General features: G+C 42.0%; 8 non-coding genes across 8 annotated transcripts; 2 read left to right on the top strand and 6 right to left on the bottom strand.

Moving 5' to 3' along the window:
- The first annotated feature begins 10,250 nt into the window (after nt 1-10,250).
- Nucleotides 10,251-10,328, top strand: trnag-gcc (transfer RNA glycine (anticodon GCC)). Its single transcript has one exon. It is a non-coding gene; the product is annotated as a tRNA-Gly (tRNA).
- A 5,706-nt stretch (nt 10,329-16,034) lies between these two features.
- Nucleotides 16,035-16,106, bottom strand: trnad-guc (transfer RNA aspartic acid (anticodon GUC)). Its single transcript has one exon. It is a non-coding gene; the product is annotated as a tRNA-Asp (tRNA).
- Nucleotides 16,107-17,804: 1,698 nt separating this feature from the next.
- Nucleotides 17,805-17,886, bottom strand: trnas-aga (transfer RNA serine (anticodon AGA)). The gene has a single exon. It is a non-coding gene; the product is annotated as a tRNA-Ser (tRNA).
- Nucleotides 17,887-18,152: 266 nt separating this feature from the next.
- Nucleotides 18,153-18,234, bottom strand: trnal-uag (transfer RNA leucine (anticodon UAG)). Its single transcript has one exon. It is a non-coding gene; the product is annotated as a tRNA-Leu (tRNA).
- Nucleotides 18,235-18,468: 234 nt separating this feature from the next.
- trnak-uuu (transfer RNA lysine (anticodon UUU)) lies at nt 18,469-18,541 on the bottom strand. The gene has a single exon. It is a non-coding gene; the product is annotated as a tRNA-Lys (tRNA).
- A 2,219-nt stretch (nt 18,542-20,760) lies between these two features.
- trnak-cuu (transfer RNA lysine (anticodon CUU)) lies at nt 20,761-20,832 on the top strand. The gene has a single exon. It is a non-coding gene; the product is annotated as a tRNA-Lys (tRNA).
- Nucleotides 20,833-21,139: 307 nt separating this feature from the next.
- On the bottom strand, nt 21,140-21,222 carry trnal-cag (transfer RNA leucine (anticodon CAG)). Its single transcript has one exon. It is a non-coding gene; the product is annotated as a tRNA-Leu (tRNA).
- Nucleotides 21,223-22,092: 870 nt separating this feature from the next.
- On the bottom strand, nt 22,093-22,164 carry trnaa-cgc (transfer RNA alanine (anticodon CGC)). Its single transcript has one exon. It is a non-coding gene; the product is annotated as a tRNA-Ala (tRNA).
- Between the last annotated feature and the right edge of the window lie 497 nt (nt 22,165-22,661).

The following is a 22,661-nucleotide window of genomic DNA, read 5'->3' as shown; positions in this document are numbered from 1 at the left end:
AAAATGTAACCAATTCCAGTTCACAATTTGATTGTGTTGATTGTGTGGGCGGGACGACACACATTCAACAGCATCACTGATTCAGGAGCAGCACAGTGAAAACTGTACACATTACTGGAGAAAGTGATAAATGACATTCTCCATGTTTTCCTGTAAGTCAGTGCTGCTGAAAAACTCCTGACATTTTCCAGCCAAAGTCAAATCTCATGATGGGACAGTGAAGGAATATCCAGTGTGTAAGAACAGTGCGGCACCCTGGACGTTTTATTCGTTCAGATTATGTCCAGAATTATTTCTAATTAGTTCTTGCAATTCACTTGCCTCCCCCCCCAGCATTATTTTTTCTCATGAATATAGTTTAAAACGCTCTGTGTCCCTGATAAAACACTCACCTTCACCTGAGGTAACTGTAGATCAGCACCCATTTGCGTCAGAAGGTGTCAGTCTCGGCTTTGTAATGAGGCGGACGGCCGCTGGAGTCCTGTTGTAGCAGGAAGCAGCACAGAAGGCCGAAACTCACCCAAGACCGTCTCTGTTTCTGTTCTACAGGTGAGCAAAGTGCAAAAGCGCCTCATACAGTTATATTAAGTTTATTTCTTAAGTTGTGGTGTGTGTTTACAATGTAGTTAACGTCAGTAAATAAGGCAGCTAACTACTGCTAGCCTCAGATGCTAATACAGCATGTCGTGGCCGCTGTAGCGGGTAATGCTAGTTGCCTTACTTTGTACTTTTATCGTTATCATGTGAATAAATAATAAGTTCAGAGGTTTGTAAACAGGAAGCAGCCACTATAAACAGTTAAATACATGTTGCAGCTAAATACTATGTTCAGTAGCTGATATGTTAAACCAGTGGTTCTCAACCTTTCTGGGGTCCTGGACCCCCTGCATGTTTTAGATTGACCCTGAGGACCCAGTTTGATAGAAACAGGAGAAACTGCATTTTAAATAGCATGTATTCACTCTTTGAGGCAAATATGAGCTTTCTATAGCAACTTCCAGAACAAAAAAAAATCATACTTATTCAGCTTCTTGGCATAATGTAACAAAGTATGCTACAAAGTTTGCCATTTCCAAAAATATGTAGGAAAACATTTATGCAGCATCTCCTGAACTTTATCTTCCAGATATTGTAAAAGAATATATATTATACAGTAGCTTTCATAAATATGAATGTCATAAAACATATTTTTATGCACTCTTCAAGAACAAAAACATAAAGTGTGAAACCTCAATGAATATCATATAATTATCATATATCATTAAGTCTATAATTAAGTCTCATGCCCTCATAACTTGAAAGGGATGCAGATTCTGTTAAGTTTGTATCAACAGCGTCACAGATTAACTTTAACAATAAATGTCATAGGATCTTTTTTAAGAGACCCCTTTTCACGGACCCCTTGCAATCACACCACAGACCACTAGGGGTCCGCGGACCCCCGGTTGAGAATCACTGTGTTAAACAACTAATAGGAGCAGTTTATCAGGTACACAAATGCTGTGTAAACTCGTTAATGCAACAAATGGTTTGTATCGTTAGTTTAAATGAGTTATACAAATAAATACAGTGCTCAGTTGCAGACATAAGAGTGATAGAAGCAGCAGAAAACATGGAACATGGAATTGCATTTTAAAAGAGTGTATCTGACAAGGCCTCACATGGTCCATATGGACACCTGGACTTGTTATTCTGCTTCCTCCTCAGTCTTTAGTATAGCAAAGAAAAGGTATTTGCCTATTTATCTTGATGTAGATTTGAACAAATGGTTAAATGTGAAGTTGAGCTCCATCACATTTTCAGTGTGATTCTCTAGAAAGGAAGAAAACAATGATCTCTGATCCAAACTGCCTGTTTGAAGATGACCAAGAACTCAGTTCTCTCTATCTATTGGATAGAATGTAGAAATTCTATTTTGAGGAAGAAAACTGGTTCAGTGTTGAGGAAGTGACTTTTCCTCACATCAAACACGGGACAAGACTGATGAGAAAGAACAAGCAGCGGCACTTTTCCTGAGTACACAAATCTGTGTGTGTAAATGGACCTGAAGGGAGTTCAACAGGTGAGAATCTATAAATGTTTTGAACAAGGTCACTTTTATCTTAGATTTTCATGTTACTTTTGGCAGCAGATTGGTTGTAACCAAGTTTATTGTTGAAAGTTTCCTCAGACCTGGTCGACCAGCTGAGAAGCCTCTGAACTCTGTTTGACTTAGTTTCCTGGTTCTTTTTTCCTCCAATACAAACAGAAAGAATGAGAAATAAAGGCAGCAGTTTTATGTGACCAGTTTTGTCCAACAAAAGCAGTTTGATGGTTTTTATCCACACTGTGATTGATTTAATGTGAAATGTTCACACATGGTTTCAGATCAAAGACAAACCGAGTCATTTTTCAGGGAAATAATTTTTATTCTTTATCACCTTCAGCCATGAAGACACCAATTTAATACATTTAATAATCAAGGTCTGTGTCTCCTGAAAACATTGTCTCAGTTCTGCTGATTTTTTTTTTTTTTACAGTGAAACCACAAAAACAGGGAAGTGCAGTTTTCTAAACTGATGTTGATGTAGCAAAAACAAAAAGAACAAATAGTTAAGTGACTGGAGCCCCTGGACTTTTATTTGTGGTATTAATTTCCTCATTTTCCTCTTTATCACATGATATTGTCCTCAGACTCATGATAATAAACCAATGTACATAAATGGTAAAGAAAATTTTGAAATAATAAAGAGAACTATATTTCTGATTGAGCTCAGAGTGACATTGTTTTTGTTGATGATTGTGTAACTTTTCCAGCAGTTAGAGGCTCAGCTATGAATCAGTGTGAGGACAGAGAGGAGGGAGCCCCTCCCTCTAAAACCACTCTGTGTGGGGAACATGAGAGTCAGACCAAAGCTCAGAGGTGAGATGAGGATCTCTAACTGTCCATCTGTCAGAGCTCAGCACTCAGATCACTGCTGCATCATTATTCACTCTCACTGTCACTTAGGTTTTTTTTTTTTTTTTTTTGGTTTTTTTTTTTGCTGCTATTTTGTTAGTTTGTTTTAGTCGGGAACTCAACCAGCACGTGGAGCAAATTTTTATTATTTGTTTTGGACTTTTCAACTAAATTCCTTTGCAGATTTTTTTTTTTATTTATAATTTTTTTTAATCATCATAAAATACTAATTACAAAATAGTGTTTTGTATTTAAAATAGATGTATTAGAAATGTTGCCCATCTCTCAGTTGCATGTTCTGTCCACTGTGGAGGAGGAAGAGTCTGATTGAAGCTCTGTTCCCCCAAAAAACAACGAGACAAAATGAGGGGACACAGTGAAGTGAGGTACTTCCTGTTCTCCCCCTCAACAGTTTGACTCAATGTGATGATGAGCTGGATAATACACATGAAACCTATAATGAAACCAACAAACCTGACCAGGACTTTATTTTTCTGTGTGTGTTGGTGTGTGACAGAGATTCTGGTCTTCTGTCAGTTTCCCTCTTAGACTGACTCCGTCCAGAAGATGGACTGTGTGTTTTTGGATTTGCCTGGTATTTTTGGGTATGTAGCTTTGGAACAAACTGTCCTGTTTCTTCTTTGTCTTCTGTCAGTCAGAAAGTGTTTCCCTCTCAGACTGACTCTGTCCTGAAGATGATGGACTGTGATGAGGAAGAGGAGGCCAGACCAGAGTCTCCAGGATCAATCTGTCTGTCTCTGAAGTCTGACTGGTCCAAAGAATGGAATCCTCCACACTTCAGTAATGAACCTGGACCCTCAGAGACAAAGTAAGAGACTGCGGAGATGAGAATTAAAAATCTGTTCATTGATTAATATTCATGATCCTGAAGCATTTGGGCATTTGGGCATTTTCCAAAATATGTTGTTAGTCAGATCATGTCAGTTATAAAGAATGTTGTTTATGTTTTCACAGAGACAGGAAGAGAAAAAGACATGTCTCTGAAGAGGAGCAGCCGTCCCACTGTGCTCAGTGTCAGGACGTCCTGAAGGATCCAGTCTCTACCAGCTGTGGACACTGGGTCTGCAGACAGTGTTGCACCTCACACTGGGACCAGTCTACTTCTTCAGGAGACTCCTCCTGTCCCCAGTGTGGACAAAGATCCAGAACCAGACCAGGTCTGCAGACCAGCCCTGAGCAGAGTGAGACTGAACTTCTGACTTTTTCATCAGATCCTCAGACTCTCTGTCTGCAGTCTGACGTTGTCTCTTCTCTGTCAGCAGATCGTGTTCTACAGGAGGTTTTAGATCAACATAAGATCAGTCTGAGGACCAGATGTCAACATGTGACTGAAGGAACAGGAACAGGAAGTGGAACCCTCCTCAACAGGATCTACACTGAGCTCTACATCACAGAGGGACAGAGTGAAGAGGTGAATACCCAACATGAGGTGAAGCAGCTGGAGACAACTTCTAAGAAGAAGAGCCTCCATGATGCTCCAATCAAATGTCACCACATCTTTAAAGTTTCACCTGACCAGCAGCGTCCCATCAGACTGGTTCTGACCAACGGCGTCGCTGGAGTTGGAAAAACTTTCTCTGTGCAGAAGTTCAGTCTGGACTGGGCAGAGGGCTTGGAGAACCAGGATGTCAGTCTGCTGGTTCTGCTTTCATTCAGGGAGCTGAACCTGATCAGAGATCAGCAGTACAGTCTTCTCAGGCTGCTTCATGTTTTCCATCCAACATTACAGAAGGTCACAGCAGAGCAGCTGGCTGCCTGTAAAGTTCTGTTCATCCTGGACGGCCTGGATGAAAGCAGACTTTCACTGGACTTCACCAACAGGGAGGTCGTGTCTGACGTCACACAGGAGTCATCGGTCCACCTGCTGCTGACAAACCTCATCCAGGGGAATCTGCTTCCCTCGGCTCTTGTCTGGATCACTTCCAGACCTGCAGCAGCCAGTCAGATCCCTCCTTCATGTGTTGACAGGCTAACAGAAGTCCGAGGCTTCACTGACGCCCAGCAGGAGGAGTACTTCAGGAGGAGGTCCAGGGATGAAGAGCTGTCCAACAGGATCATCTCACACATCAAGAAGTCCAAAAGCCTTCACATCATGTGTCAAGTCCCAGTTTTCTGCTGGATCATCGCTACAGTTCTGGAGCACATGTTGACTACAGACCAGCAAGGAGAGCTGCCCCAGACCATGACTGACCTGTACTCACACTTCCTGCTGGTCCAGACCAGGAGGAAGAGGATCAAGTACCATGAGGGACATGAGACAAGTCCACAGGAGCTGATGGAGGCTGACAGGGACGTTCTTCTGAAGCTGGGGAGGCTGGCGTTTGAACATCTGGAGAAAGGGAACATCATGTTCTACCAAGAAGACCTGGAGCAGTGTGGTCTTGATGTCACAGAGGCCTCGGTGTACTCAGGACTCTGTACTGAGATCTTCAAAACAGAGAGTGTGATCTTCCAGAAAACAGTCTACTGCTTTGTTCATCTGAGTGTTCAGGAGTTTCTGGCTGCAGTCTACATGTTCCACTGTCACACCAACAGGAACAAGGAGGTCCTGAAGGGCTTTCTGGGAAAAAAACAGCAAGATTCAGCCCTGGAGGACTTCCTGATCACAGTCCTGGAGAAATCCTTTGAAAGTGAAAATGGTCACCTGGACCTGTTTGTCCGCTTCCTTCATGGTCTCTCTCTGCAGCCCAACCAGAGACTCTTAGGAGGTCTGCTGGGTCAGACAGAAACCAAACCAGAGACCATCCAGAGAGCCATCAACAACCTGAAGAGGATGAACAGTTATTTTACCTCTCCTGACAGAAGCATCAACATCTTCCACTGTCTGATGGAGCTGAAGGATCACTCAGTTCATCAGGAGATCCAGGAGTTCCTGAAGTCAGAGACCAGATCAGAGAAGAAACTCTCCCTGATCCACTGCTCAGGTCTGGCCTACATGCTACAGATGTCAGAGAACGTTCTGGATGAGTTAGACCTGAAGAAGTACAACACATCAGAGGAGGGACGACGGAGACTGATCCCAGCTGTGATGAACTGCAGGAAGGCTCGGTGAGTCCACTCTCATTCTCATCAATCCTTCTGAAGTGTTTAAATCCAATCTGATTCAGATGGTGTTTCACTGTCAGCTGTTTGTTTTCAGATGATTCAAATGCTGCCAGAGATAAATATTCACTTAGTTGTGTTTCTAGTGGAAATCCTAAAGACTGAGGACATCAGCAGGTATCAGTGACTGATCATCTTCACCAGCTTCACTGTTCACTGAGCTCAACTCAGTGAAAATCAAAACCATAGAGAGCCAAATGTTTTCAAGTCAGCATGGCCAAACCTGGATGAGGTCCCTGACAGACTGAGGACACATTTTATGTCTTCACCTGAAAATTGGATTAAAACTCAATGTGAGAGAGATGAGAACAAAAGTTCCATGTCAGAGTGAAAAAATTCAGTGAGAAGACAAAATCTGAATCAGAAGAGAAGTCTGAGTCTTTAGTCCTCAAACCCTCCAGACGAATATGTAGTTTCCTCTGTCACAGTGACATATTGTGTAATATGTGTCATCACAGACTTGTTGGTTGTGGACTCTCAAAGACTGAGTGCAATGTTGTGGCTTCAGCTCTAAAGTCCAACCCCTCCCATCTGAGAGACCTGGACCTGAGTCCACATAGAGGATTCAGGACTGAAGCTGGTGTGTGCTGGACTGGAGAGTCCAAACTGTGGACTGGAGACTCTGAGGTCAGTTCACTGACTGGACCTGCTGTAGTTTGAATGTTGTGCTGTTGTTTGGATGATGTGTGTTTAGACATGATGGTGACTCAATAACACAAAGATCATTGAGGACATTTCTGATTTATTTATATCAATGATTTGATCTTCATCTTTTATTCTTTACTCAGGTTGAAGAACTGCAGTTTGTCAGAGATCAGCTGTTCTTCTCTGGTCTCAGCTCTGAAGTCCAACCCCTCCCATCTTAGAAAACTGGACCTGAATCAGAACGACCTGAAGGATTCAGATCTGAAGGATCTTTCTGGTCTTGTGAAGAGTCCAGACTTCAGACTGGAGACTCTGAGGTCAGTAGAGTTGGACTCAGTTCATGTTCCTTTGAGTAATATTGTTTAAATCCAGTATCAGAGCAAAACTCCTGTGAACCTTCAAACTCCTCAGTGAAGCTGTGAGAGGAGAACAGAAACAGATTTCAGAATTAGAAAGAAAGACAGAGAGAAAACAGTCAGCCAATCAGATCAGTCAGAGGACTGTTGTGATCATGTGACCATCAAATGAAGCAGATTCCAGCTGAAGAACTCAGAGATGTTCGGATTCTGGTCCTCGTCCATCAAACTGTCAGATCTGAGCTGAGACTGTTTGTTCTCTGATCAGGTTCATCTGTCACAGCTCTGAGATCAGTCTGACTGAAAGCTGCACATCACTGATCTTCTTTCATCACACTGTCAGCATGTGGTCTTTCTGCAGACCAGAATCCTGTCTGTCTGTCTGTCTGTCTGTCTGCCTGCCTACCTGTCTCTCTGTTTAAATTAACCTTTGGTAAATCATCAGTAAAGTGATGAACCTTCATGACTCAGCTCTTTATCTCCACTGTGGACTCAGAGAAATGTGCTGAGTCAGCAGACTTGAGGTCTGTGAGTTTCCAGCTCAGTGTGTTCACTCCAACACGTTAACATGAGCTGAGAGGAAGCAGCTGCTGCACATCTGGACTGAACAGGACTGAAGTCCCTGCAGGTCTTTATGCTGGATCTGCATCACTGACTGACAGCTGATGGACAGAGTCAGGAAACACTGATGGATCTGCTCTCTTCTTCTCTTCATAGCTGCTGGTGGTGAAGAGGAAGGTGTCTGCTGATGGAGGATCAGCTGCTTCCTGATGATCCAGATGTTGCAGCAGCAGCTTGTCCAGACTCTGGACCATGTTCCTGGGAGGTGGAGAGGAGAGCTTCATCCAGCAGAGACTGACAGAGGAATCAGAACTGGTCTGAGAACAGAGTCCAGTCCACCATGATCCCAGAGACTCCTCAAGTCCTCCTCTCCTCTCAGCCAGCTCCTCCAAACTCCACCTGGGGTTTAGGTTCAGCTTCTTCTGGACCCTTTGGGCTGCTTTGGGAACATTTATACAAGCATTTTTTTTGTTCGTATAAAATATTTCCATGTGAAATATTTAACTGTCAGTCGGCACTGATTAAACTTTTAAATAGGCCCTTTCTTCACTTCATAAAATGTAATTGTGTGTTTTTTTTTAATCATTATCTCAACTAATTCTTATTTTTAACATGTTCCAAAAAAAGTATGTAAATACATAACAGGATGCTGAAAGAGCAGAACTCAGAGGACACTGCAATTTTTATTTCTTGTACTAAAAGACCTTTGTAAGACAAACAATGTCCTGTTTTAATCTGTGTGTGTGGTGATGATGCGGCCTGGGTGGGGATATTGTTTATTTTTATATTTTAATGTTTAAAGAACTTTGTGTAACATTGCTATTAGTTTGAAAAGTTTTGTATTAATAAAGTTCAAATTATTGATATAGTGATATAATATTGTCTGAATGTGCTGCTGCTGAACTGGGACTCATGAGTTCCACTCTGAACCAATGAGTCATGAATCATGAGTCTGACTGTGAACCAGTCTACAGTATGTGCTGTGGGTGAGTGACAGCTCATAGCGGGGAGGGAAAGGGAGTGAAACAGCAAACCAGAGCTGCTGCTTTTCCTCCTTCTTTCTATATGAACATGAGCACCATGATGCACACTGCTGTGTTCTCATATCAAGCTCATGTTCACCTTCTTTCTTTCACAGGGAGAACATGAAAGAAGCTGAAGCTGAACTCAGCCTTCCAACTTTAGTGCTCCGTGTCACAGACTGATCCATTTTCTGACGTTATAGTCCACACCAGGCTGCAGCCTCTCTGTGTGACACTTTGTTCATCATTATTTTCACACTTTAGTTCCTGCTTCTTTTCATTTAGGCTCCATGTAGGCTGTTCATGATGACTTTGTTTGTGTGTGGCTGTTTTCTTCTGAGTGTGGGATCTCTGTCTGAATGAAAGTTTCACAATCACTGCCTCAGACTGCATTCAGAAGGAATTGTTGAAGTCATAGAAGCTGAAGAGTTGATGATCAGAGGCTGACAGCTAAAGGAAGCTAGAATGCACACTGCTCTCTGACAGAGTCGGCCTCCCTCCACATTTAGGAGGCTTTTTCACTTCTTACAACAGCTGACAAAGGGCTCATCTGGGATTTGAACCCCGGACCTTTCACACCCTGAGCCAGAATCATCCTGATTGTTCCTGGAATGGTTTGGTTAGTGAGAGTGTGTCTGTGTGTGTTCTTGTCTCTCTGAGTGGTTGGAAATGAAAATGGAGATCGGTAGAAGCAGATGACTCTGAGGATGAATGAATGTTTCTCTGACAACATCAACAACCGTTTACTCACCTCACAAAGAGACTGTGTGACGTCACTGGAGATCAATGACATTTCCTGTCCTTCATCGCTCTCCCACGCGACACCAGCTCAAACGTCACACTCGCATTAGATTCAGCCGGAACGGCGCATGCGCACGAAGAATCTCAAGCTTGTCTCGCGAACGAATGAAGTGAAACACAAATCAGCTGTTATTCGACAAATAAGTGGCGTTAAATTGAACTAAAACCAAATCTGTTGGTTTGTTCCTCCTTCTACTTATTAAAATGTGTCTTTTCCTGCTTTCACTCATTTTTGGAATCTGTGTTTGAATTTCTGAATTTGAATTTGTGCTCATTCAACAGAATGAGCGAAGCGTCGCACCTCGTCCACTGTGTGTGTGTGTGTGTGTGTGTGTGTGTGTGTGTGTGTGTGTGTGTGTGTGTGTGCTCTCTCTGCTGGTCTGAGCTCTCAGTTCATTTAAATACTTTGTTGGATCTGTCTGTCTGTATCATGTCAGAAACTCTGAAACACTCTGAACTTCTTTAAAACACGGTGGATTTACTGATATGAAAGTGTCCAGCAGTCCATAATGGATTATTATAGAAAGATATCAACTTTAATGTAAATACATTGTTGCATATAAACACAGAAATTACAATAATCATCTGTAAAACTTGTAAAAAATGTTGCCGTCTCACTCAGCGGAGGAACAAAGGAGGAGCTTGTGTTTGAACCTGTGTGAGAAAAACAGAAAAAAGAAGACTCCCTGATCGGGTTAGTTGCCACGTTATAAAATGCAGGAAGTACTTCAGAACATGCCAGCAAGTGTTGAAGGCTGCCGATGACTGGAGAATCGTGACGTCATTGTAAAACTCATTACACAAGCATTGGTGGTTCAGTGGTAGAATTCTCGCCTGCCACGCGGGAGGCCCGGGTTCGATTCCCGGTGGCAGACCAAGGCTTCAGTCTGCGCACATCTTCCACATGTGATGGCACACACACTGTGTATTGTGGCAACATCCGTCCCCTCAGAGAGAATCTGCTCTTTAACCCTCCTGTCGTTTTCACCCCCCGCCCCTTACTTTCGTGTTCCTGCTCTGTTTTATACGGTGGCCGGTAAGTGCAAAACAAAATGACAAAGTGCCACACTTTTAGAAAAAGTGAAACAAATTTACATGTTAAGAAACATTTTTACATTTTATTCAACAAAATTACACAAGAAAAACACTTTTACAACGGACAAAACAAACTTACATTTTATAAAACAAATTTCCAAACGACAGAATCTTCCGGAAGGGGAATGTACCAAATGCCGGAAGTGATCCAGAAGAAGATTGACTGTGAGCTCAAAAAGTTTGTATCAGTTTGTGTGCCGGGAAAACTTAGCAGGCATAGATTAAATGATGTTTTGGTCGTTTTGTGGAAACAACTTGAGCCAATTTATGCGGTTGTGTTTTCCGTGCGGACGATCTGTAGAATGTTTAACGTTGATGAACGGACCAGACGGAAGGAGCACGCGCACAGGAGACATCTAATAAACAGCCGGAAAATGCTAAACAATCTAAGTGTAGCATCGCGCTAACTAGCTGAAGCCGCTGTCAGACATGCAGTGAATTAAAGTGCACCGTTTCATTTAGCAGCCAATCGTTGTCTTCACGGAATAGCAACGCGTTTAGTTAGTATGCGTTGCTAGTTTTTATTTATTTATTTTTGTTTTACGCTTTCAGTTACGCTAAATGCACAATTGTTGTTGATTGTTTTAGCTGCTGCTAACTTTATGTTTTGATACGGAACTCCGTTCATTCCAGCAGAACAACCATGAACATCATATAAACAATTCATGGAGGACAGAAAGTCAAAGTCAAAAGAACTGTGGGCCGAAAGGAAACAGGTCCAGGTACGTGTGTGGATATATCTGTAAAATATGGAAGTAAATATGTGTGTGTGTGAAATGAATGATATCTTTTTGTTATTTTAGCAGATAAACATGGATTTATGGCGCCACATGGAGCTGATTTAAAAGCTCAGAGAGTGAAAACACTCCCATTATATACAGATCCGGAGGTAGCAGCACCTGATCTACTGAAGCATGATGTGAAGTTTACACGGTGCAAACATCAGCCTGCGGACTCTTAAAAGGATGATTCCTCTCCAAACGCCATCAGGTTGGAACTTCGTGGACCTGGACAACTGTTTGGCTATCGGACGATGTGGCAGGTACTCAGACAAAAGTCCAATCTTGGAGTGAAGAGAGATGATGTGATGAATGAGAGAGCACGCAGAAGGTTTCTAAGAAGAAGCTGCTACTCAATGGGAGCGAACTGTATGTGGCATGCAGATGGTTCTGATAAACTGGCTCTCTCAGGACGCATGGATGGATTTTTTCACCTAAAGTGCTGTGGCTCCAATGTGGACCGACAAATAACAAGAAGCCAACAGTGATCGCTGAGAATCTCCTCTCATGAGACTGAGGACTGATTGTGGCACGGAGAATGGCATTATGGCTGCCATTCAGTCTCCCCTACGCCTCCATCATGATGACTGCTGCTCTGGGCCGTCCAGCCACATGTATGGCTCATCCACGAATAAGCAGCGTGTTGAATCCTGGTGGGCCATATTTAGAAGGGGAAGGTAAGTGGCCTTCATGAAGTCATTTTATTATGACTGACCTTTCATTTGATTTTTATCTTTATGTTCTATCGCAGATGAACTCCTCTAAACATATATAATAATTGAGGCTGGGACTTTAACGCGTTCATTTCAATTCACTCATTACAAAGCCTTTAATTAAATATATTTTGGTGGAGTTCCACTTCTACTAATAATATATATTTACTTCCGATTCTATCCATTTCTACAGGTCTCAGTTCTGGATGGAGTTGTTTGCTGGATACTTCAACGGGAGCCATGAGCATCAGTGCCTTCTGAGATGTTGCTATGGTGATGTTGGATGAGTGTGTGAGACTGTGGAACAGTCACAGGATTCACACTTCCAGAACAGCGTCATGTCCAATGAACTGTACTGCTGACCACACAGGTAATATTGGTGATGGATTGATATTTCCATGTTTGTTTTATTTATTTATTGCTAAAATGTAAATAAATGCTATTTATTGTATCTAACACAGATTTGGCTCCACAGACTGGATTTGAGATTGAACCAGCTGATTTGGATGCTGTTCCAGAGGCGAGCCTGTCAATAGCTCCATGTGGGGACTCAAACATGCAGGAGGACTTTGACTTTGTTATGGAGCACAAACTACAGAAGCCAGAGAACTGGGAGTCTGCAACAGAACTGTACAAGAAGCTGAAAGAAACTGCTCGGCTGTGAGTCAGTGAGAAAGGGAATGTTCCCTTCCACATTATCAAGTGCTTACTCAATGGCGTTTGTCCTATTTCTATTTTATTAATTTTTTTAATATACATGTCAAGAGCCATGACTGAAAAACATGCAATTTTTCTGTTTTAAAATAGTTTGGAAAAAACTCATAACCAATCTATCACAGATGCAATCAGAAGGAAATATTTGCTATTTTTTTATTGTTTGTAAACATAACATTTGCATTCCCATTGTTTCATTTCTTCAGATGAACAGGTACCAGAATCATTTGGAAACATCACAAGGAAAAGTGAATGACAAACTATGAAATCTGATTTGGAGTGGTGGACAAAGACCACTCAAAGACACAGTCCGCCCAGTCGCCCAAAGTTTGACTTTCTTTAAGTCTCCTGTTACTTCCTGATGGACTGAGGTCAGGTTTGAAGAGTCTCAAGTTCCAGACCAGTGAGTGGCTTTTCAGAGTGGCACAGGACAGGGGCCAGCAAAGTAGGCTGTTGCTGCAGTGCAGTCAGAAACTGAAGAGCTGAAAGACCATCTTTGAATCTAAAAAGTGACCACAAACATTGTTTCACATTTAAATGACCCAAAGAAACTTCAATGTTTTCTAAAATGACTATCCACCCAAACATATAGAAATGAGTAAAAATGGTTGTGTGTTGAACATTACTGATTTAAAGAAAAACTCTGTCTTGCTTTGCACTTGGCAGGGTAAATGTTTTTGAAAAATAGTTCAAGCAACAAAGCGTATGTCATGTGATATATAAAGTTAATGATCATTAACCATTAGTGTTTACATCTAACCCTGTTCATACCATTTGCATTGTACACCAAGAACTGATGTCCTTCTGGTCCATCAGAAATGGGCCGGTCTTTCAGATGTTTCATCAGTAGAGTTAAAGACTCTCGTCTCAGCCCACCTGTGTCAATTCCTTCTTCCAAAACAGCAGCATCTGTGAATTTTACCAGCATGTCACAGGTTTCAGAATATGTTGAACATCTTACAAATGCAAATCTTTCCCATGTAATCAATAAATTAAAATTAAAATTAAATGAGCTGTTGTTTTTTTACTTACCCGTAGCAAGTACTCCTGACTGGATTTGTTTCAGGTGGATCCAGATCCTCAGTGTCAGATATTACTATCTGAAAAACAAATGAAAATGTCTGAAACAACACTGAAAGCAAAGAACATCAGGCTGCCATAATCTGCCTTAATACCTGTCCAGGCTGAGCTGTGGATGAATCTCTGAAACATGATAAAATTGATAAACTGATTGACTTTATGATACAGAGTATAACAGAGCTTTGAGTAACATTTAGAGGTAGAGAGGAACCATAAGATTTATAAATAAGATGATTTTGTTATAAATTATATTACACGTATGATATTTTCTACCACATGTTCATCACAATCACATCAACAACTTAAAGACAAATGACTTCTTTTGTAAAAACTAATACCTACCCTTTATCTTCAGGTTTGTGTGGGAGAACTGTGTTTTTTTTTTGGTTCAAAAACCTGAGAAGAAAAGCACACAATTGTCAGCAACTTTAAACAGCTTCCATTATTGTTCCCTCACCACATACAGTATATATCAATGGTGAAAGGTTATCAGGGTGTCTGATTGGAATAGTAAATGCCAAATAATCAAGACTTGGTTCTTAGACTTAATGCTTGAAACCAAATGCATATCCTATCAATAAATAAATAAATAAAAAAAAAAACATTAAGTACAAAATGTAAAATGAATGTACCACAGTGTCAGCTGCATTGAATTCAGCTGTGCTCCTCGATGTGATGACAATTTCAGAATCAGAGTCTGATGTATCAACCTCTGTAGTAAAAACAAACAATTCAACACATTATTAATTATGCTACATCAGAGTAAATAAATATGTAAAAATATTGAATGAAGAGATCCACAAACCTCCTCTAAAGTGTGTTTCTAGGCAAATGAAAAAAGTGCCTTTCCTATTTCCTTTTTATATTCTGCCAGTTTGAATGGGCTTTCTGACCCAGGCACATGGAGCACCTCTGAACAGTCTGGATACAAAAGAAGGTCTGCTCCTTCATCCATCTTCTTGTTAAATGTTCTCATTTCTTGGACAGCTTGCTTCAGTAGATCAGGTGCTGCTACCTCCGGATCTGTATATAATGGGAGTGTTTTCCCTCTCTGAGCTTTTAAATCAGCTCCATGTGGCGCCATCAATCCATGTTTATCTGCTAAAATAACAAAAAGATATCATTCATTTCACACACACACATATTGACTTCCATATTTTACAGATATATCCACACACGTACCTGGACCTGTTTCCTTTCGGCCCACAGTTCTTTTGACTTTGACTTTCTGTCCTCCATGAATTGTTTATATGATGTTCATGGTTGTTCTGCTGGAATGAACGGAGTTCCGTATCAAAACAGAAAGTTAGCAGCAGCTAAAACAATCAGCAACAATTGTGCATTTAGCATAACTCTAAGCCTAAAATAAAAAATAAATAAATATTAGCAACGTATACTAACTAAACGCGTTGCTATTCCGTGTAGACAACGATTGGCTGCAAAATGAAACGGTGCACTTTAATTCACTGCATGTCTGACAGCAGCTTCAGCTAGTTAGCGCGATGCTACACTTAGCTTGTTTAGCATTTTCCGGCTGTTTATTAGATGTCTCCTGAGCGCGTGCTCCTTCCGTCTGGTCCGTTCATCAACGTTAAACATTCTACAGATCGTCCGCACGGAAAACACAACCGCGTAAATTGGCTCAAGTTGTTTCCACAAAACGGCCAAAACATCATTTACTCCATGCTGCCATAAACTTTCACTCTGCAAAGTTTTCCCGCCACACAAACCGATACAAACTTTTTGAGCTCACAGTCAATCTTCTTCTGGATCACTTCCGGCATTTGGTACATTCCCCTTCCGGAAGATTCTGTCGTTTGGAAATTTGTTTCGGGATTTGTAAAAGTGTTCTGCCACTTTTAAATTTGTCTTTGAAAATATAAATTTATTTTGTCTTTGGCAAGAGTGTTTTTATTGTGTAATTTTGTTTAGTAAAAGATAAAAATGTTTCCCAACATGTACATTTGTTTCACGCTTTGTAAAAGTGTTTTGCACTTAGTAATTTTGTTTTGAACTTACCAGCCACTGTAGTTTAGAGTTGCTCTAACTAACTCAGATCTGCTGTTCTGTCTTTACATGAGACAGGCAGGAAGTTGGACTTTCTAAAACTATCCGGTTGTAAATAAAACTGCTGTCTGCGAGCGGGACGCCGCTGACCACAGAGAGTTAACTTCTGTCACTGAGCTATTAAAGAAAATGCACGTGTTCTCCCCGTCGGGGAATCGAACCCCGGTCTTCCGCGTGACAGGCGGAGATACTGTCCACTATACTAACGAGGAACTGGACAGACAAATCATCACGTGGTTTGTAACTTCACTTCCTCCGTGGAAAAACAAAGAGAGAATAGTTATTTCCTCCCAGTTTCTGTCCAGAATCATCATCAGCACAGCTTCTGTCAGGAACATCTGTTTGTTGCTGACAACATCTGGATTACAGATGACACATCAGACTGATATTATCTGTGTCATGGTGTTCAGAGATTTCAGCAGCTCACATCCAACACAGAGACTCTGAGCAGGCCCACCTGGTCTTAGACCCAGACCCAGACCCAGACCTAAATCCAAACCCAGGAGACAGAGGTTGAGTGAGTCAGTGAGGAAGAAGCTGCTCGTTCTCCTTCAACAGTTTGATCTGAGGAAAAGTCACTTCCTCTTTTCAGGAATCAACTTCTACCATCTGTCCACTAGATGGAGATAACTGAGCATCAACTTAAAAATCCTCCGGTCTTCCATGTGTGAACTATAATACCAGTGAATTAAACAAAGATCGTCCCTGGGTGGGCTCCAACCACCATCCTTTCAGTTAACAGCCGAACGCACTGACCGATTGCGCCACAGAGACATGAGGAACTGGTCCCACAATAAAAAAAAAGAAAATGTTAATTGAGGAATTATTGAGGAATTGAGGAAATTGAGGAAATTGAAATTGAGGAAATATTTTGAGGAAAGTTAATTGAGGAATTGAAAATTTAATCACATCAGTGGAGGTGTAGTGATTTGATCCCAGGATTTCCTTTTTCCAGAAACAGGCCCTGTGAGCAGCTAAGCCACAGAACATCTTCAGTCAGATCAACAGCAGGCTGCCATCCACAGTTCAGCACTTTTATTTTCATTCCTTCTTCAAATCTTTATTTTTATCATTAAATATGTTTCGCTGCGTTTCACCTCCTTAACTTTTTGTTCCAGAAAGAACAAGTGCAGCTGCACCATTTCAAGAAGAAAGTGCATTTGGATTCTTTTATTTGTATCTTGAACTCAGTCCCCACTTTGGAAACTCAAAGTTATGGTAGCTGCTCAGTTCAAGATCATACCACACAGCACACAACTTGGCCTACTGGCAGTGGTGGGATTTGAACCCACGCCTCTGAAGAGACTGGAGCCTAAATCCATCCTAAATATGCACGGCATTAAAATATGGGACAGCTGAGTGATGTTGTTAGGACTCATCTTAGAGGATCAGAGCACTGACTGGTGCTCAGTTTTCATTATCAAGGTCGATGATAGGGACACACCTTTAGTTCCACTTCCAGGCCATGGACGCAAGAACGAGAATAGAAACACTGCAACAGTGTTTCTGCAAACAAGGCAAGAGAGGAAGCCTGACAAAAAATTTCAGGGTTAGGGTTAATTAATATAGACGATATAATGTATCATTATATTTACATAACTTTAATTCCCTCCTTAACATTGACTCACAATGAAGAATACATGGAAATCACTTAGATTAGGGCAGGGGTCGGCAACCTGTGGCTCCAGAGGAAAAGCTTATTTTGGAAAAAAATAAAAATAACAGTTAATGGTCAATTAATTTATTTTGTCTTATTTATTTAGTATAGTTATTTTTGTATCGTTATTTCTTTGGAGATTCAGATACTCTTGTGACTTTAAAATACATTTAGTTTTAAAAGCTAATAGCTTGCTCAGAAGCACAACTGGAGCGACATTGAAAGGCTTCCCAAACCGGAAAAAACAACCAACCGTTGTTGGCAGGATTTGAACCTGTGCGGGGAAACCCCAAAGGATTTCTAGTCCATCGCCTTAACCACTCGGCCACAACAACCACGCACAACACAGCTTCCAACTCTTTTTCCTTGAGGGAATTATACTGGAGATGACAAACCTGGAGGGGAAGCGTGTGTTTGGGGACATCTGGAGAGAATTGGACCTGGTAGACCTCCAAACCTACCTGGGTCTGAAAAGGCTGACTGTGATGTTTCTCATTTCAGCCCAGCTGGTGTTGGTATCGTCTGTCACTGTAACTTTTGTTCACAGGGAGATGAAAAGTGCCTGACTTAGTGGATTGGTTTTCATTGACAAGAAACAAACTGGCAGTGGTGGGATTCGGACCCACGCCTCCGAAGAGACTGGAGCCTAAATCCAGCGCCTTGGACCGCTCGGCCACACTACCGCATGTCAGTCCTAGCTTGCCTGCAATAATGCCACATGTTTCTGACCCCTGAAAGTTGCATCGAAATGTTTGGAGCAGAGAATGGCAGAAAGATGTCCTTGAAACGTCCTGGACACACAAACAATCAGCATGCAGCATCCAACCTCACAAACTCTCAAGTCCAGCTTCTTTGTCTCTTGGTGTATAGTGAGTCTATAGTCTATAATGTGAACCACTAAAGGGAAGAAGCTGCATCGCCTGAACAGGGACTTGAACCCTGGACCCTCAGATTAAAAGTCTGATGCTCTACCAACTGAGCTACTCAGGCTTCTGATTGGTGCATAATTCAGATGAAATTAAATACTGTAACCCAAAAGTAGTTTGTTTCTACAACATCTGACCTGAGCAACAAGGCTCTTTGACCAACTAAACCACAGCACCACTCTGATGTACAGGGATGTATTTTGGATCTGAAAATACCCCCAACATACGTGGCTGACCATCATGACTCTTACCAAAGTTTCTTTAGCATAAAATAAACGGTCACATTAATGTCCTGAATGTGCTGTGTGTAAATAATGAGGTTCATCAAAACAAAGTCAGAACCAGAGCTCAGGCTGTTGGTACACAAACAAAGAAAGGCATACTTGTGGATTCACAAGATTATATCAGGATCTGACCTTTTCCTGTTCCATCAGTAACCATCAAAGGAGATGCTGATTCTGTGATGTCACAAAGGTTCTAATGACATCACAGAGATCAAAGGCTCCTCCCACTTTTTCTCATGACCTCCACCATAGAGTGCTGCCTGCTGCAATAATGCTGCCTTTAATAGAAGTTTAGGAACATTTCATGAAAGAATACATTTTGATGACAATTGGAAATGTCTGTTTATTGTTTATCACTTGTTAGCTGTCACTGAGGAAGCAGCTACTCTTCTGCTACAAGGACTATGATGAGGCAGTGGCCATTGATAATGCTGCCTGTCCTGCTGAATTTAGGTCACCTGCACGTTTGGCAACAGTCAGAGCTCCATACACAATAAGAGTACTGAAGAAAAATACTTTAAACATGAGCTCTGTGTCACATTCATGCAGCGTGTGTCAAAACAGTTCATTCCATCAGAATGAACCTTCACCTGTCACAGTATGTTAGAAGCCCTGTGATCAGCCATCCAGGGGATGTAGCTCAGTGGTAGCGCGCATGCTTTGCATGTATGAGGCCCCGTGTTCAATCCCTGGCATCTCCAGCATTTATAATGAATCGTACTGCTCAACTGCTCCTGCTTCTTCACTCAAACAAATTCCTGACAATATGTATGTATGAGATTAGAGACTCTGCCCATCTCTTGTCATGACCTCCACCATGGAGTGCACAATGTTAATGAAGCTCCAAAGACAATCATGGTCTTCTCTTGTTCACACTTGAAATACATATAACACTCTGTATTTTTTGGTTCTAGCAGTTCTAGCAGCCCGGCCAGCTCAGTCAGTAGAGCATGAGACTCTAAATCTCAGGGTTGTGGGTTCGAGCCCCACATTGGGTGATAAGTAGGTTCTTATCTAAAATCTTCTGTTAAGAAGAGGGCTCGTCCAATTATACACCAATCAGAAGCCTGAGTAGCTCAGTCGGTAGAGCATACAGAAACTGCATGCACTCATTCATTTGAAGCGAACGTGAGAGTGTGACGTATCCATCTGTGTCGCGTGGGGGATCAATGAAAGGCAGGCAAGGCAGCTCCTGCGACAGCTAAAACACCAATTTCCCTTCTCCGCAGCACAGCATGAGCCACAAAGTTACTGTTGCTTCACTTTACAAGATACAACAAATAACACAACCAGCCAACCTCACACAGCTCCATATCATAAGGGTTAGCTCTCCTGACGACTGCAAGGCAACAGCTGGGCTTGTAAGCAAAGGAGATGCTGATTCTGTGATGTCACAAAGGTTTTAATGACATCACAGAGATCAAAGGCTCCTCCCATTTTTTCTCATGACCTCCACCATAGAGTGCTCACTGTTAATGAAGCTCCAAAGGCAATCATGGTGCTGCCATCACTTCCTGTGTTACAGCTTTTGCTTGCAGTCTCTGGACTAGAGAAACAGCAGTCAGTTGTGAGCCTGCTGTGTTGAGCAGATGGTGATTGCTCTTTTTTAACAGAAGACAAACTTTGGTAAGAGTCATGATGGTGAGGCACTGCATGATCAATGTAACACTAAGGGCGTTAGACAGAAGATCTAAAGGTCCCTGGTTCAATCCCGGGTTTCGGCATCAAAGGTACCTGAGTGAGGTGCAAGCTCAGGTTTCTTTGACCTACATTTCCAATGTTCTCCCTCCTCTTTCAACCCCACCATGAAATATTGTGAGGTTGGATGCGTCACGCTGACTGGTTGTGTGTCCAAAAGGCTGTCAAACACATCTTTCTTCCATTTTCTCCTCCAAACATTTTTACACAGTTTTGAGATTTCCCATAATGTCATTTATTTATTTATTTATTTTGAAATGATTTTTGGCGATTTTTTGGAGGATGTTTTGCTTTTCTAGCAGCCCGGCTAGCTCAGTCGGTAGAGCATGAGACTCTTAATCTCAGGGTTGTGGGTTCGAGCCCCACGTCGGCGATGACAAACCTGGAGGGGAAGCGTGTGTTTGGGGACATCTGGAGAGAATTGGACCTGGTAGACCTCCAAACCTACCTTGGAAGTAATACAGACAAACCAGGTTCAGTCCAAATAGTTCCAGTTTTGTTGTTGCTTCTGTCGGCAGAACTCAAAGGTATCTGGCAGGACCATGATTGTCTTCATTAACAGAGTGCACTCTACTGTGGAGGTCATGACAAAAAAGTGGGAGGAGTCTTTGATCTCTTTAGAACCTTTGTGACATCACAAACACACCTTGCTGCAGTAGAGGTGAAAGAAAAGCACTTTCTGTCAGAAGTGGGATTTGAACCCACGCCTCCAGGGGAGACTGCGACCTGAACGCAGCGCCTTAGACCGCTCGGCCATTCTGACAACGAAAGCTAGCAAATGAGCATGCCAGTACAGGGGAATTAGCTCAAATGGTAGCGTGCTCGCTTAGCATGTGAGAGATAGTGGGATCGCTGCCCACATTCTCCACAAGACTTTAGCTCTTTGTTGGAGATACAGCATACAGGGTGGACTTTGGAGGCTTTTGGGAAACAGAAGCAGGACTGTTGTTGTGTATGCAGCTTTGACTGTTTCCTTTAGCTTTCAGCTGATCATTAGCTGTGGATGGACCTGGTATCTGCTATCTGGATCTTTGCTTGGTTTCACCTCCTCAACCAAAGTTGAAGCTGGACCAGAAGGAGACATGAAGACTATCCAGATCATTGACAGGTTGGGGGAGAACCTTAAGTTTTCACTGTTATGATATCAGACTTCTGCAGACAGGATACTGAGATCGGATTTTCAGAACAAAGTAGCACAGGTAGCTAACCAGGAAGAAGGATATCCAATACAGTAAGTTGGGGAGTCTGGGGTTCATAACCCAAAGATAAAGTTAAATTAATCATATCCAGAATGAAGAGCTCAATTAAGAATAACATTTCTTTTAAACATCTGACATTACTGTTCGATAAATTTGGTGACAACTGCACTTTGGGTCCATTCGGAGAACATGGGGGGCTGAGTGACTTCATCACCAGAAATTAAAATGTCTAACATCGATAAAACTGCAGCAGCACAAATAAAAAAATTTACAGCACAAACAAACGGTACCATTTTGCGTCCATTCAGAGTGGATGAGGGAGCTCTGGATGACGTCTTTCACACATATGTATGTGTGTTGTCAGTAATTTGTTTGAGTGAGTAAGCAGGACAATATGGAGCAGTTCAGGATTTCCTACGCTTCATTATAAATGCTGGAGATGCCGGGGATTGAACCCGGGGCCTCATACATGCGAAGCATGCGCTCTCCCACTGAGCTACATCCCCTGTGTGGCCACCCACAGGGCTTCTAACACACTGTGACAGGTGAAGGTTCATTCTGATGGAATGAACTGTTTCTACACAAGCTGCATGAATGTGACACAGAGCTCATGTTTAAAGTATTTTTCAGTAACCATTATCAACGGGCTCATCTCATCCAAAAGGTTTCATCAGACAGATCGCTGTTTTAGCTGTCGCAGGAGCTCAGAAGCTATCTGGTTAGCTAAAGCTGCCACACCATGCAGGGAATGTAGCTCAGTGGTAGAATGTGTGCTTTCCATGTATGAATCCTTTGGTGCAATCCCCAGCATTGCTAAAGAGTCTTCTTTTTCTGTTTTTCTCACACAGGTTCAAACACAAGCTCCTCCTTTGTTCCTCTGCTGTCACTCCTCAGTAAGGAAAGTGACACATGACGTCATCACACAACTGGCATAATTTATTCGGCAACATCTTAAGTTTTACAGATGAATATTTTAATTTCTGTGCTTATAAGCAACAATGTA

The sequence above is a fragment of the Echeneis naucrates genome, chromosome 2, assembly GCF_900963305.1.
Source record: "Echeneis naucrates chromosome 2, fEcheNa1.1, whole genome shotgun sequence".
NCBI lineage: Eukaryota > Metazoa > Chordata > Actinopteri > Carangiformes > Echeneidae > Echeneis > Echeneis naucrates.
Note: the sequence above shows the minus strand (reverse complement) of the source record. Positions and strands in the feature narration are given on the sequence as shown.